Source organism: Solenopsis invicta, chromosome 8 (genome assembly GCF_016802725.1).
Source record: "Solenopsis invicta isolate M01_SB chromosome 8, UNIL_Sinv_3.0, whole genome shotgun sequence".
NCBI classification, from domain to species: domain Eukaryota; kingdom Metazoa; phylum Arthropoda; class Insecta; order Hymenoptera; family Formicidae; genus Solenopsis; species Solenopsis invicta.
In genome coordinates this window covers 6,677,422-6,694,297 of record NC_052671.1, presented here as the reverse complement: position 1 = coordinate 6,694,297, position 16,876 = coordinate 6,677,422, and the positions used below count along the sequence as shown (strand labels likewise).

The window sequence follows — 16,876 nt, the reverse complement described above, 5'->3', positions numbered from 1 at the left end:
CCCTGCGCGAACACACCCGCCTTTCGAGCTCGACTCGCTCCGAAAAAGGACTGCTCGTTCTCTCGTAAATCGAGAACATCGCGGAATCTTCGGCCCGAGGCCAAATTCGCCGTACGTACGTACCACTCGCACCGAATCGCCTGGATGCGCTCGTGTGATATATCGATGACACGAGCGTGGGTGTACCGGGAAGTCGATCTGCTCGGGACGAGGGCGAAGGAGGGATAAGAGAAGAAAAGAGGGGAACCTGCTTATTAAACAAAAGATTTTCTCACGGTTAGAACGTGAGGAATTGGAGTACGTTGCGTCACATTTAAATCGTAGACGTGCTTGCAACATAATCTGTGAATTAACTCGGTAGAAAATTAAGTTCCATTTGAAATTTAATTTTTACTTGCGTCGTGCTTTTAATAAAAATCATCGAGAAATCTTATCATCTGTGTCTAGTTATTACTTAAAGTGGTACTTGATCAATCCGTATAATAGATTGTTCACGACAATTGCATAACAATAATAAATGTCAAAATGAACAATTGTTGATAAAAGACAATTCATTAAGGTAAATGTTCTGATAACCTGATGTAATAATGCAGAGATCAAGACTGTTGAATTTTCAAGTAAAAATTCACGAAATAAAATGTTCTATTTATATAATTAATTAAAATATGAAATTGACATACAAAAATACAAAAAATTTTTTAATTCAAAACTAATATAAATTTATAAAGCATTTAAATAAATCAATATCCGGATAATTTAAAACGCTTGTTTTTAAATTTCTAAATACTCGTCCTAAATAAAAAAAAATCTATATCTTAATACACTGTTCATAAAATAAATAGAAAGAAATATTATCTTGACAAATATTACATAATTTATTGTATTTAAAATATTGCGTTTAAATATTTCATGAATGTACAGTATTTATTAAAAAAAATTAATTATAAAAATATTAAAATATAAACTCTAACATAGTTGTATAATAAAATCTTTTTTTAATGTTCATATTTAAGATAACCTACTCTAAAAAATATCCTAAAGTATTCAAAAATTACAATTAAATTTGAATATTAAGAAAAACATTTAAGATTAATAATAAGTTTCCGTATAAGTGTCCTGGTATAGGAACATCCTTAATGTCAATTTTGCTGAAGACTGAATGCATAAAAAAAGAATAATTTTCTGTTTCTAGCCGTTTCGTTTCGAATGCGATCGAATCGTTGCGAAAACATATGCGTTTAGGATTATACATTCGTATGCCTGGCACTGTGACTACGCAGGAAAACGGAAACAGCACACCGCGCGCATCTCTCTGGAGGAGACGATCTCCCTCGTGCTCGACTCGCGCAGGTACTCCTCTTTTTTTTTCTCCTCCGTAGCGAGCGGTTGCGATTCCGCGATTTACGATTCGTTCCCCGCCGTCGCGGATTCTCGGGGACAGGCAGCGCGACGCTTTATCGAGCGTACTGCGGTAACCTTTCCATAACTATCGCGTCTGTTGCCGTAGATCAACGGTAACGCTGTGGCGACCAATTTACCGAGCGACCTCTCGGCCGACCTCTTCTCTCCGCCAGGCCCCCTTTCCGCAGATAATACACGTACCTTGCAAATATATATCCCGTCCACGATGTATAACCCGTGCGCTCTCGCACAGTATATCGCGCGCAGTCTATTGCTTGGTCTCGGGTCCAGCGAGCGATGATGAAGACGATGACGCGATGATGCAACCGTAAACGACGACGAACCACAACGACGACGACGACGACGACGACGTCGACGATGGCGCGACCGCCCGTGCGAACGCGCGAATAAATTTGCGATTGCGTCGACCGTCTCGGCAACTATGTCATCTTATTGCCCGCTTAATAAGCCACGGGTCTGCATGTTTACGACTCGGCGTTGTATACCGGCGCTAGCCGGTAGCGCTGCAATTTGACGTCTCAGCCCAATAAATATATCCCGGATTTTGAAAGCGCGGTATATCTCGTACAAGCTGGCTTAGTAATGAACTGCACGTTCTCGTATCTGTTGGAGTCAATCAGAGAATGCCGAGTGAGTAAAACCGTGGAATGTGCGCCGGGTATCCCGCGGTGCGCGCTTACCCGTTGATAATGAGAAGTCGAAGACAAGACGCATCGTGGGCGGACGGTCACCGCGTCGTCGTCGTCGGGCGAACGATTATCGATAGATATTTTTTTAAACACAGGCCCCGCTAATTCGATCGTTCGCACGAATCAGACGTGGCGGCACGCGCGTATGTGGGATAAAAACTGAATTTCACGTTGTGACTTTCATCATTTTCAAGCGCTGCCAATAATTTGATCGAATGACGAATATCTGGTCATTAATCGACGAGAAAGCATAAAAATATTTTCTTTCCTTTTATTTTTCTTCCGTAACATAAAATGCATTTTCCAGCGTATATCACAAGACGCATCTCGCGCCAACTACATTTTTCATTAAAGTACATCCTTTCATGGTTTAGTTTTACGACTGTTATATTGCATATCTGCGACTCTTCCCGCCGCATTCCAGTGGCACGTTTGTCGACGCGTCGTCAAGCGAGGAGAAAGGAGCCGGCCTACGTCCTACGTATATGTTAATTGCGTTAAACCGACGAAACCGCGATCAGCATAATGAAACGGACAATCAGCGAACACCGCTCGGGCTCCCGTCACGATTTCACATTATAATGTCCCCGGTGCAACCATGCGGCCTGCGGCACACGGTGGCCCACAGGCCTCATGTCTCCGTGCGGCTAGGCGAGTGCATTAGATCGGGGTACACGTCGTTGCGGCATGTCGCGGCCTTTTTTTGTCCTGCTGGTGAACGAGAAAATCGTTGCTGCGCCGAGACCCCGTTTGCGGGACGTATGTACACATCAAGCTTTACGATTGACCTCATACATTAATGTAAACGCTCCGCTTGTGCCGACCAATAATACAGACGAGGTAAGAAAGAGAGAAAGAAAGGAAAAAAAGAGTAGCCGAACACGGGAGAGTGGAGGGGGAATAACGAACTCGTGGATCTGTCTTTCGGGGGAAGATGGGCACAAGAAGAAGAAGAAGAGAAAGAGGAAGAACAGGACGCTGCAATGGAGCGAAGATAGATGGACAGATTAACCGAGGCGAAGTGCGGAAGAGCGTATGAAAAAGAGAGAAGAAAGAATGAACGTAAGAAACTCGCAGCCGAGATTCATTGGCGCCTACCAGCGACGAGGATGAGGGATCGCTTTCGTTGATTAAATCGCGTCGACGTATCGCGATCGACCGATCGATAGAGCGGCTCTGTGCATTTATCGCACGCCGCTGCGTTTCGGAATATCGGAGAAGTGGCGAAGTCACGTTTTACGAGAGCTTTCCCCCATGAATCCCGACCGGAAGAAAAGCTTGCCTTATTGCACACGCAAGAGTACGTACGATGCTAACCCTCTCGCGATCGGCCCATAAATTAGACTCCGCTTCTTGCACGCCAATAGTTCGCCATCGCTGTCGGGTCAGAGGGGACCTTGTCGGTGGTTTCCGCTCGGTTGCAATCTTTTCCGTTTGCGAAAGGATAAAGCGTATGTGCGAGGGATACTCTTCTGTCCCCACACGTCACTATTTGCGAGACCTTCGCGATGTGGCGATCGTACGTGGAGATTCTCTCGTCGGCAGTAGAAAATAATGGCTTTCCAATTACTACGGTTTGTGCAAATTAGTACTTTTACGCCTACTGGTTATGCGATAAAGATGCTGCGTCGCGTCTGGACAACTCTCAGACCGCCTATAAATGACATGGCACTCATGGGAAAATGTTGCAATAAAATTCCAAGCATTGCAAATGATTTCAATTCAGAATGGAAGACAGTGAAGGGGGAAAAGTAGTTTCGATGGTTTCCATTGAGAGATCACGCTGAATAAAGAGCTTGGTAATAATAATCAGGCCTATATGTTAATTACTAAGTATTGATGAAACAATCTCAATTAAATGTTTAGTTAATATCAAATATTTGTATTTAGTAATATTTAATAATCATTCGATTACTATCAATATAATTACTAAATATTATTAAATATTACGGGTAATAAAAAGTAATATAATTTTGACATTAAATAATTTAAACAGTATGCCAATTTATTGATATAATTTATTATTTATTGAATAACATTATCATGTTACAGATTCAAAATCGGTTAGCTTTTTCAAGAATGGAATGAAAAAATTAATAAATGACTAGCATTGAAAATGAGAGCGATTATATTCATCATTATTATTGGATATAAGAATAATAAATTATATTAACGAAGCTATACATTGTTTACATTATTTACAAAAAAGAAACATTACTTTCCAGTGTCTCTAATATCAATTAAATATTTAATTGAAATTATTTTGCCAAAGCTTTATTATCATTACTCTTTTTCAGTACGGAGATAATTAAGAACTACAGGAGATAAAAGACAATATACGTCTTAATATTGTGTCTTTAGTAATAAATGAGACAATAAGATGTTGCGTGATTACTTGATTATACTTGAAATATTTCTATTGTGACTTAACCTTCGTTCGCGATGGAAATAAAAAGTATAAATGGTATCGTTGGCAATGCTTTTGCAGAAGCGACTTCGCGCACCGAGGTTGAGAACCACGATGTCATCTTCTCGCGGTGGAGTCACGGAGAGGTCGCTTTCGAGAGTTAGGCTCTATGATCCTGTACGCGTAGCACAACCGGTTGTCTCCTCTTTTTTCAATGCGCGCTCCTCGCTCTGTATGCGTGCACCTGTACGCGCGCACGAGCGTTTATTCACCGATGATACGCGTGACACACACACGTACGCATACACGTGCGTTTGCGGGCAACTCCGAACGGCCCGCACGCACAATAGGCAAATACCTGTAATTATATAAATTACGTAGGTTCACAAGTTCTCTCGCTTCTCAATAATATGATATTAACAACGAGAACCTGTTGCGTAAAAATATTTCGTTTGTATAGCCGCACAGTTTAATAATTCGTCGTCGATTATTATTTCATATCTACGGATATGCTTTTCGCAAGGCTGACGATGTACGAGACAAAACGTTCGAATGTATTGTGACGTACACACACACACACACACACACACACACACACACACACATACACACACACACACACAAACTTTATTGCTTGTGTAAACAAGTAATTTACTTTTATACTAATAAGACTTACATCTCTAAAATAAATTTTAAACGATGAGAAAAGTATACACGAGATACCGGACACTTTATGCAGCTTGCATAATAGTACATAGTAAAACGCAACGTGGCAAACGCGTGCGTCACGTTACATCGGCTTCGATTTATCCGTGATATCGCGGCGGCTCGACATTTCTCCGCGTCCGTCGCGTTCTCGCGAAAGCGGTTGGATCCTCGCTCTTATATCCGCGTCGTCGCTTTACGGCGGCGTGTCCTCCTCGGTGAGATGGAATCCGCGAGGCTTTTACAACGATCGACGCACTCGCGACGCTTTATCGACGATTAATTGTCACGCTCTTCTTTTTCCCGGCACCATCGTCGCGCAACGCCTCGGTCTCTCGCGATCGTTGCCGCAACGGTCAAGGACACCTGACGCCTCGTTCCATCGACATTGGTGCTCCCTGGTAGCCTGCAGCAAGAGGAGCAGGCCTCCCTTGCTGACCCTCGACCTGTCTCTGTGTGAGTGTGTGCGTACGCGCGTGTCCTTCTTGTTCCATCTTCTCTCTTTGTCGCTCCGCGTCTCCACCTTTTGTGCCTCCTTTCTTTACTCTCTTCCCAGGGGTGTAAGTCGAGAACTGGTAAAGCGACATAGAGTGGGCTCGGTTACGACAGGTCGTAAGACGACGAGCGTGTCTAATAGGTCGCGATAACGCGCTCCGATGATATTCTCCGAGGCATATCGTCTTCGGTGTGGTCCGCGTAAGACGCGCGATTAAATGCCCACGTATCCGCGTGCGTCGGTTACATCCACTCCGCTCTGTTGTCCCGCGACCACGCTTGCGTATAGTAGCGTCGTGTCGCATAAACGGAGGCGGATTAACATTCGTCGCGGCCGCCGTTTCAGATTTATCGTGTCCCGCTTCGCGCGCCCTTTGTCATCGGATTTTAACGACAACGATGATTCACTCCGGCCGAACTCAAACGCGCACCGTCCATTAAACTGTGTATACATGTGTAATAAATCGATTTTGACGAATTTATGGCGAGTTTTACGTTCGTTGAGCCGAAACACGAAATTCAAATCTTTTTGCACTAACAATTTTGTCGATTGGTTGCATCAGATTATCCAGAGAATTTGACTGAAATGCTAAAAGCGTGTTATTTTCTTTATTTCTTTTTTTTTATGACTGCGTGTGACAGTTATTATTAATTTTGCGTAATAAAAAATGCAAACGTATTTTTACACACACACACAAAATAACTACTACCATTTTGCAAAACTACACAAATATGTTAACAAATTAAAATTTTTATGTCTTTATGTACTAGAGTGTATCCACAGTGACAGACGGGCATGACGAAACGATTGCGCACACCAATGAAAATTGATCGCTATCTTGTAGCCAATTCGAGGCAAATGATCGTAGAAAGGAGACATCTCAGGGTACGAATTCTGTACACGCTTTTTGTTTTCAACGATACTTAGTTGTCGGTGTCGTTGCGCAGCTCTTTTGCCATGTAAAATATCTGAAAAAATGTTATTTCAACAGAACAAAAAAAGCGTACGTAGAATACATATCCTGATATGTAAGATTGATGCACTGTCGAATACTGACGGTAAATATCGGAGCGGGCGTTCGTATATACCGAGTTAATGGAAAGAGTCGATCGTTACTCCGAATAAAGAATGCGTAATCGAAAATGAGAATTCAAGTCCTAATGTATCTGTCAAATGATTTGATACGTTCATAACTTCATTAATATTTCGGAATTCGTAACAAATTATCGTAACATACGGTCTCTTATCTTTCCCATTAATTTGTCCGGCGCAATTGCTTATCTCTGCGTATTCGAGGTTCGTGTGAACATCGAGAGTCTAATAAAGCGGATCGCGGACGTTAAATACATTACGAAAAGTGATAAGCGCGCGGTGATAATTTAGCGGCGATCGTCGCTGTAAAATGTAGAATGCCGCGTGTAAATTATGAAAGCGACTGACGCCGGTGGGTAGCATTAAAATGCACGATTTAATCGCCGGGCTTGTAGCGATCAATTGCCAAGATTATTTGGAATCGTATCGAGGGCGACCGCGTTCCGCGACCACCGCGTGCTAAATGTCGTGCGCGAAATCGCTGCCGAAAGTAATCGAGATGTAATCGCGAGTCTCCTTAAATCAGTCGTGAGGATTATTTCTCCCGTCCGAAGCCACCTGAGCTGGGAGAGGATCGATAACTAATTATTCTTCGGTATAACTACTCACGCTTTCACTGGCGGCGAGAAAGCTTGATAAAAATAAGCGGATGCACCATCGTGCGGGTTCTCATTCCACGATCTTGTATATCCGTCAAGAGAGCCCAGGTGAAGATTAATTTACATCATTTATACTTGCGTTAGAAATTTCAATCTTTAATCATCTAAAATCAAAGTCAATTTCATGCCCCATATTTAACTGCGAAAAAAAAACTTGTTTTCGAAGAAAGTAAAAGTGCCGAAAAGATGAATGGTTTCTCTTATCTGAAAGTATAATCATTGTAAAACTTGGCCCGTTAAATGTGCACGTGTACAATCGCGCAATGAGACATTGTACATTTGTCGGGATGCAGATGACATAAAATGAATGATCGTATTGAAGTCGCGGAGTCGCGATATGCCCCGAGTACGCGGACCCCCTGTAATCGTGGTTCCGAATGTACGGCTTTTGAAATCGGATCCGCCAGATATTTCTCGACCCGGGACCCAGACTACGGGACCACTAGCGGTGGATGGGGAGGGGGGAGAAGCCCATCGTCTCAGTTACAATTTGTGTTCGCACTTAAAAGAAACATTACCTGGTGGGACCGGGTCGAGGATAGCGCGGGCGCCTCGTGTGTGGTCCTATATAACGTCCCGGCCGTATCTCGAATCGTTCGTTACCGATTCGATTGGAGTCGCGTTTGGGGCATCTTCTCTGGGAAGAGGGGAAGGGGTTCGCCCTTGAGAAGTGCTGCCACTTAAAAGTAGACTTCCCCCTCGATTTCGTCGTCGCCGTAAAGGACCCGCCTGATAGTAATGCGCTCGCTTTTTCGGAGTAGATCGCAGAAAGGAGGGGTCGTTGACTTCAATCGTTCTACACGGCGACGTTTCCGTTAACTCGATAGCAACTATTTTTTTTTTACGTCGTTTCTTGAGAAATAATAATAGAAACAATATAAGATAAAATTTTAATAATATTTTATCACCCCTAATTTTCTTATATAATTTATTCTGTAACATTTTAAGTAGTTGTACACATTTGCAATAAAAAAAGTGTAAAAGAAATAAATAGAATTTAAAATAAAATTTTTAATTTTTTTTTTTAGTTCGAGACTACTCATTAGTTATGTTAATTATACCTTGTAGTAGCTAAACGTATAGCTTGTATGACACTTCGTGGGCGAGCAAGTGTTGCATTATATGCAGAGAATACCGGCTATTGCTCAATTATATATATGACAATGTGTGTGAAACATGTATCTCCATGAAAATGGTATACGTATATATATATATATATATATATATATATATATTATATATATATATATATATATATATAATATATATATATAAATATTAAAAGAAGTGTCAGATAAAATTCAAATTACATTCTTTACAAGCAGATATAATCATTTAAAATTTACAAGGTAGAAATAAATTAAATAAACGCATTCCTAGGCATACATTATTGTACATTCGGAATTAATTCGGATTTGCTTTTACGTTGATATCCACGTAGAATCCCGATCGCCGCTCGGTCTCCCAATCTCAACCGCTCCTCTTCCTTTCTCCGAACTCTTGCGACTACCAAAAAAATAGTTATCGCTTCTGGACCGGTGACATACGCGCGCGATCGTTTCCTACGAAATCAACGGAATTCTAAATGAGCGGCCCTCTCGAATGTCCGGATAACTAATGGCGTTTCGGAAATCGGGCAGCCTCATTTGAATAGTTTTGTAATTCTCTCGCGGTTGCATCGACAGACAGCGGCTCTCAACAAAGTTTAAATTTTTTTAAACTAACACGGAAGAGTTAATTTTATTCTTATTTAATGCTTGATACTAGTCTAGAATGGTATTTTAGAGTGTTTGAATATAATACATGTTAAATATAACTTATGTGCCCATATGTTTGTAAGCGTGTTCGATCCATTTGTCAGAGCTGACCGTGCAAATTCCTTAATTTATTAAATGGCAGGCCAACACGGTGAATAAATTTCCGAAGAATAAATCTTGAAATTTATTCATTCCCGAACATACGTGTGCTTCAATCAATACGATCTTGTTTTTAGCGAACGCAACGCATAGTCTGAACTTAATATCCCATTGGAACTAAAAAAATGCCGTAAACCATCGGTTGCCGCAAATGATCAGAGTTCCAACAACCAGCCGTGATCCGCAATTTACAATTCTCACGATATCGATCAAGATATTTGGTAGACTTGGTGCGACTGAGCTTATAAATGGGGAATTTAAATGAGCATAGGAATTCTACGAGGAATTCAGCCTGTTGTTTACAGTGAGCATCTGCGAAATCAACCTACCATTTGAAATCAGTGTTTTATTTTTAGTTTCTCAAAATATTTTCTGATTCTTGTGATTATGCGAAGTACTTGATTCATTTCCACCATGTATTGATCTATAAACAAAGATTTTTCTTCAATTGTATAAAGAGAAAATGCAAAAGCAATAAAAATATTCGTCCTCAATTCACAGTGGAAATTCTCAAAAGCATAATTTTTTCTAATTCCTGTTTTTTAGGAATAACTTTCAAGATGATTAAATAAAAACAGTAGTATTCTTGAAAAAATTAAAGTAAAAACAATAGTATGGCTTGCAAAAATTTGCAAAGTTTTTTTCTGGTTTTCTACCATGTCATATTTTCCGAAGAATTTTTTAAAAAGTAATGTCGCCTTTATTATTCTCCACATCAATAGTTTTAAGATTTCTTTCACATTTAATAAATGTTTAATAAAGCTTTAATAAATAAGTAATTCAATAAAGTTCGCTGTTATTATTATAATCGTAGTTTTCCGTTTTTTTCGGAAAAATAGAAAAATCCGATTTTCTTTTAAATTTTCTTCAATCTTCTACAATTCTGTCCCGAAAAATTAAGAATGTTAATACCTCATTATCACAGTTGCGTTTTTAGTAATTTTCAAAAAAAAAAAAAAATCTGATTTTTTCCTCGATTTTATTTTTCTGGAAAACTATAAAAAACACTAAAAAAAACTAATAACAAGATAAATTCACTTTTTAGATATACTTATGCCATGAATCGTCAATAAATATTTCGTCGATGGCTCATCATTTACTAACAATAGTTTTTCATTTGTAGATTAACGTTTCGACGGCGGTAATTCGATTTTAAACACGGCACATATTGTAGTTAAAGAAACTGTACTCTATAATCCGTCTCGTTGTAATTACAGTAAACAAGCATACGTAACATTTCAAAATCAGCAACTCGGTAGTAATACTTGGTGGTAACTCAAGCTATTTGGAATCCAATTTCGGATCGTAATAGTCGGATCCAACCTCATAAAGAGTTGATCTCGTATAAAGTCTCAGCGTTTTAATAAGTGCCAAAATAACTTTTCGCGAGAGAGAGAGAGAGAGAGACCGAGAGCGGCATTCCACGCATCTTCTTACCCATTTACGGTGTTTCGTTCGCGTTATAATACGACGATTTTTATGGTACACACGCGGTCTTTTAAAGTAACACCGTATGGAAAAGCGGAGAAACGGGCAGAATCGAGCTGCGCCCGACGCCGTTCTCCAGCAGGCGAACATCCTCTCTGGACAATTTCGAAATCAAATTATTTATCCCCGCGACGACGGTGCGATATTGGGACAAGCGATCGTAAAATCCGAGAAGCCTGATGGATCTTAAAGCTTCTCGGTCCTCCGCCCGATGGACCGTGGGGCGCGCGGACTCTGTTTCGGATAAGACCTTAAAATTGATGGCGAATAACGGCGCTAAATCCCGTCCGAATCGCGCATAATTGGAGTGGGTTACCGCACTATATGTCAATCGCGTGTATCTGCGATACACGCACACGCGCGCGCGCGCGGTCGTATATACGTCGCCGATCGTCCGAGTAACGCAATACGGAGATTAATAGCGAAATTATACCATTAAGTAGTATTCGGCGAACGAGATAAAAACTCGCCCGCTTATTTGAATGCCACATGGAACTTGATCGGATTACGATCGGTTTATATGTGCCATAGTTCAGAATTATCAATGACCGTCGACTTTCCTGAGTCAATATTTATTGAACCGTGTGCTCAAAAATATAAACAATGCGATTAATTTTGTTTTTTCATTAAATTGTTAAGTTGATTGAGAAAATGAGAGAGTTGACCTACTCTATAATAAAATATTTACCATGTTCTACATCGTTTACTTTGGAATTGGACGATTTTTGTACCATTCTTTGTGAACCGTTATAATAAAGAGAAGTTGATTACTGGTACGTGTGTTTCGTGAAAAATAAAAGTATTAATTTATTCCGTAACTATCACCATCGGTTTCCGCAGCCTGCATTCGGCAAACCGCCGCGCGAGATACAAACTCGGGATAGATCAGTGGAGGCTCGTTCACGAGATCATCGTCGCACGTACGTATGTATGTCGGCACGCACCGACTCGCTAAACGTGCGTCCAATTACCGACGAGACCGCCGTGTAATACGAGCTTTAATGTCCGCAGGCGGCGGCTTATTAGACGTGAGAACGAAGAGAAGAAGCAACGAGAGAAACAATCGGAGAGAGACGGAGCTTCTATGCGTGCTTGCGGAGGCGATGCTGCGGATAGAACAGACGAAGAAAACGATGACAAGAGGAACGAAAAGAGACAATGAAGTACGGAAGAGACGATATCCCGAGGGAGGTAAGATCGGTCTCGGCCGAAGGACGGAAGGGGAGGAGGAAAAAAGCGAGCCGGTGTTCGTGTGGCGACACTACCGTCTCGTGCATCGATAGATCTATGGGGCCGCTACCAGTTTTTCTCGTCGCCGACAGTCTCGATCTGACGCGATCACGCTCGAGCCTGGTGCGTCGATTTCCGCTCGCCGACGACTTCCCGGGAGCGAGGAACGCCCGATCTGTACCGCCGATCTCCCGGCAGAACTTTTAACTCGCGCGGCTTTCCGAGATTCGAGCGCGCTGCCGCGAGCCGACTGCCGCGCTCGTTTATCGCGTAATAAATTACGCGCGCGGCGTGAAGCGGCGCGGCGAGCACGTGCGATGCCGATGCATGCGCGATTCTCTCGCGCCAGCGTACGATCACAACCGCGTCACATTCCGCGAGCGGAATGATCGATCACGGCGATGATCGCCGGTATTACTGCTATAGAGATCGCCACGTATCTGCGCGAGGATTGTACGGCGAGATTCTCTATTAAATTTCGAAGCGAATCGCACTTCCGCCTCGGAAGTAATTGCTTTGGTGTTCGATCGATGTCCATTGCATGTTAAAATCATCGCATGTTAACGTCATCGGAATTGATTAACCTCAGTGATGAATCGTCAAAATCAATCTTAAAACAGCTTTCGAAATTCACGGCGCGCGCAATTTTTCAGATACTATTTTTTTTTTTTTTTTAACAAACTGATTATAATATTTTAACGCTCATAGCTTCTTTTTTACAGATTACGAAAATGCAAATATTAAATCATTTGCTGCAGGCCTTGAACGAGAGGAACTTTTATTACAGCTAAGGATCATCTCTAAAATGTCACATCCGTTTACGCACAATAAAAAATAATTACACTGACACGATTTTTAAAAACTGGGAATTCTAGATTTTTTTTTATTAAATCTAGCAAAATAAAAATAACCGTTTGTATCTCGCATACATATGTAAAGTTTGCTCTTTTATATTCTGCGAAATGTTATAATGTATTAATTTCTGAAAATAAATTATGCCAACGTTTTGTTGAAATTATCAGCCAGACGAGTATCTCGTATTTTCTTTTGAAAGTACCGTTACATTCGTTGAACGTCTACTCCTGGAATATATTTAAATAGAATAGATTCCGCATTCACATACATACGTGCACGTAACATATATTACTGGACTAGATATTACATTGTGACAGATAGAAGTCGTACAGTCGTGAACTACGATTTACGCGAATCGTTTCGCACGAGTGTGCTCTATTTATACGACACAGGTGCGTAATATGGTCTCATCAGTGTAACATATGTCAAATCGCTTCCTCTCCGTTCCTCTAGCTGAGCCGATTTATCGATCTACTTATCGCATTTGCCGTTGTCCGGCGGTAAGCAACTGGTATGGCCGACGATAACCACCATCGCGATACGGTATTTACGGTCGGCTTTGTATACCTAGCGCGGCTGACCTTCATCGTGCTAATCGCGCGCCGCGGAATAATCCAGCGAGTTGCTGAATATTTAACGCTCCGCAAATCACGCGACGTATTGCCAGTTGCATAGGTACCGATAAGCTCCCGGCGTATACCGTGATATAGTACTCGCATTAAAATATCATGTGTTACCGACCTGTTATCCCGAGAATTAGTGACTGCGCTGACTAGTCGGCCAGCGCGCGCACTCATAAATCGCGCTTAACTAATTGAGCAAACACACATATCGCGCGCGGAGCGTGAATCGAATCGCGCTTCTCATTCGCGGACGCGGTTTTCCGTTCACGCGCTGCTGGCGAAATCAATTCGCGTATTTCGCGTGCTAGATCAAGTCGGCTCGCGGGCACTCCGTCCGACGACTCCCGTATGCCTCGTTCCCTCGGTTTTCCTCTCTTGGACAGCCGCGCATTATCTCCTGTCCGCCCCGTTACGAACGCGAGTAGGCGAGAACGCGGACCTACTGTGCGCGGCCGCGATTTGCATCTGGCGCTTGTTAGCCGCTCCGCGCGAGAGCGATTTTCTCAGCAGCCATGAAAAATCGATCTAATCTCCACTGGGTGCCTTCTCGGATCGCCATCTGCCAGGTAAGTTACGACACTCCGCGGGGACGTTTCGCTCGCGTACGTGGCAACCAGGACCACCGGTGCCGCTACTCGCAGCGCGAACGGAGATGCGGATTCTCTCATTGCTGTTATTCATTAGCAAACGTAACTCTAGATGGAAGAGGGAGCTGTTGCATTTATAGGTCATTTCTCTCGACATCTAATTATTATTATTTGGCCATACACGTAGGTATAGGCTTTTAATATCGCCCACCAACGAGAGAAGATCCGGCTTAAGAAAAATGCCTCGACTCATCGATCGCTGGAAGAACACTTCGTTTCTTTTCACTTGCTTTCTCTCAACTTTATAGTCAATTAATCACGGGAAGGGGAGGGCAGGCCAGCTCTCCGCTGCCGGGTGCGAAACAACGCGAGGCGTTGGCGTTCTGTGCGAAATTTTACGAGCTATCATCGGCGCACCGTTTATTAGGAATCCCAAGCAGAAGCGTCTTGCGGCGAGCGAGCTCGTTCGGGCGCGCGCATTACTATTGCAACGGAGATGAATCGTATTCCCACAAGACACGTAGAGGGATTATATAACCTTTGATCTTCCTTACAACGGTTCATCCATTGTAGAGGCTCTTTCTCCGAACCGCGAGCGCAGAATCTAAATTATTGCTTAGAACTTTCTTAAAGAGCGTAGATTATTATTTATCATCGTGTGCGTGCGTGTGAGAGAGAGAGAGAGAGAGAGAGATTTACGCAAATGATCGAACATTTTGAGCCACCAGATGTTTGCGTTTAATAGTTACGTGCGGCATTTTATGCGCGCGGCCGCGCGCATCATCTCGTAAGTAACGTTATTGGATAGATCGATATCATATCTCGCATCGTTTCCCATTACAGACGATTTAATCCAACAAATAGATAAGACTTTTTGTTAAGGCGTATATTATTGCGCAGAATAAATCTCAAGTACGGCCAAAGTTGTAATTCTTGCATGCAGTTCTTTGATAATATATATTTAAGTCAGATTATTACTCATCTTAGTTTTCATTTGCAAATGAATTGATGACAACTTCCGACGGTTGGGTATAATATTAATATAATATTGCATATATCTTAGAAATATTAATATTTTTCTGGTCTATAACAAATCGTAAGCTTTTCTTTTACGGAACAGTAAATTGATACATAAAGACAAGGTGAAAAAGTAAAATACTTATCAATGAAATGAGACGTTTGTTTTCTAGCTTAGCCAAAGAAACTGTAAAGGGGACCCTTTATTGCAGATATTGTTGTAATCGTCATATCGAGCGTATCTCTTCTGGTTATCATCGATACGATCGAGGATTACGATACCTATATCGGCACGATTTGATCCTCGTGCAGATACGTAGCATAGGGATAGAGCGACGCAGGTCGCTCGTGTGTGTACAGCGATTGGTAAGCGGGTGATGACCTAGCCACGATCGGGCCATCACGTCCATGGCATGCTCTGGCCATCCGTCGACTCGCTCCATATAATTTGGGGCGCTCACGTGACCCTGAAACGACCGGGGGTCAACGCCACATTTGTAATCTTCGAGACGCCGACGCGACCTGTTCGCACGTTGATCCTACGCCTATTACCTGCGCGGAGAGTGTATGACGAGGACGACCCGATAGCGGCGATAGCGACGCGACCACGTCAACCGGGATCGATGAATCGTCGACACTTGCCTGGGTCGATGTATGCCCGAGAGGCGAAACTGCAATTCGCACAGCGAAAATGATCATCTTTGCAAGGTATTCTTTATATTGCGGCTTTAAACAATAATTTAGACATGCGGTGCTACTTATATTTTTTTGACACGAATACTACTTTGGATGAAAATCCATTCTCATAGTTAGGAATTTTCTTTTATACTTTTAAGATTTTTCAAATATTTTTCTAGATTACGAAATGTTAGAATAACTGAACTAACATTATTTTAATCCTGTTTTAAAACTGACACGTCATTTAATTTAAAACCTCTTCTCCGTGTTTTTGATTAATTGTAAATTTGTTAATTTAATAATTTTGTTTAATTAATAGGATCATAATTAACACAAAATATGTCAATTAGTACATTGAACATTATTTATCGAAATTTATCTAGAGCGTTAGGATGTGATATAAAATTAAGATGTAAAATTTTCAGAATCTTTCTGTAATCATTATTTTTCACAAACTTAAACGAGCACTTGCACTCGGAAATTCCTTTTTTCTTCTAATTGAAATACCTATATAAAGTGTAAAACTTGTAATTTTAGAAAAAAATAAAATAGTTAATTTTTTTCCCCTGACTGAATGTTATGTCGTACGCGCGCATTGAAATCACCGACGCGCGCGTTGAAATCACCGGTACACGCACATGGTCCACGTTGCGCATACGATCACGCAGAGAGATCCTCGAGTCGCGCCAGCCAGGAATCCTTGATCTTCGTAAGAAATAAGGAACGGATCGCTGGTGAGGGCAACAAAAGCGCGAGGACTGAAACCGTATGGTCACCCGAGAATTCCACGGGAGAGACGGCACACCGCTCTATATATATTTCAACTAGACGGGGACATATTTCGAAAAGGCGTCCTATTTATTTATTTTATCCGCTCCGTGAGAGAGGCACACGGGGCAACGCCGAAGTGGAGATTAAATTCTCCCTACATACTGCGACCGCGCGGGAGGGTTAAGTTATGCATCTCGGTCGGTCTCCCCTCCCGTCCCGGCCCCAAGGGGGGGACTTATCT

At 42.0% G+C, this 16,876-nt stretch overlaps 1 protein-coding gene across 1 annotated transcript in view; it reads left to right on the top strand.

Moving 5' to 3' along the window:
- LOC105196935 overlaps nt 1-16,434 on the top strand; it is a 139,530-nt gene extending 123,096 nt beyond the window's left edge. The window contains exon 6 of the transcript XR_005575492.1: nt 11,886-16,434. The gene's annotated coding sequence lies outside the window, so the exon portion shown is untranslated. The remainder of the gene's footprint in view (nt 1-11,885) is intronic.
- The last annotated feature ends 442 nt before the right edge of the window (nt 16,435-16,876 follow it).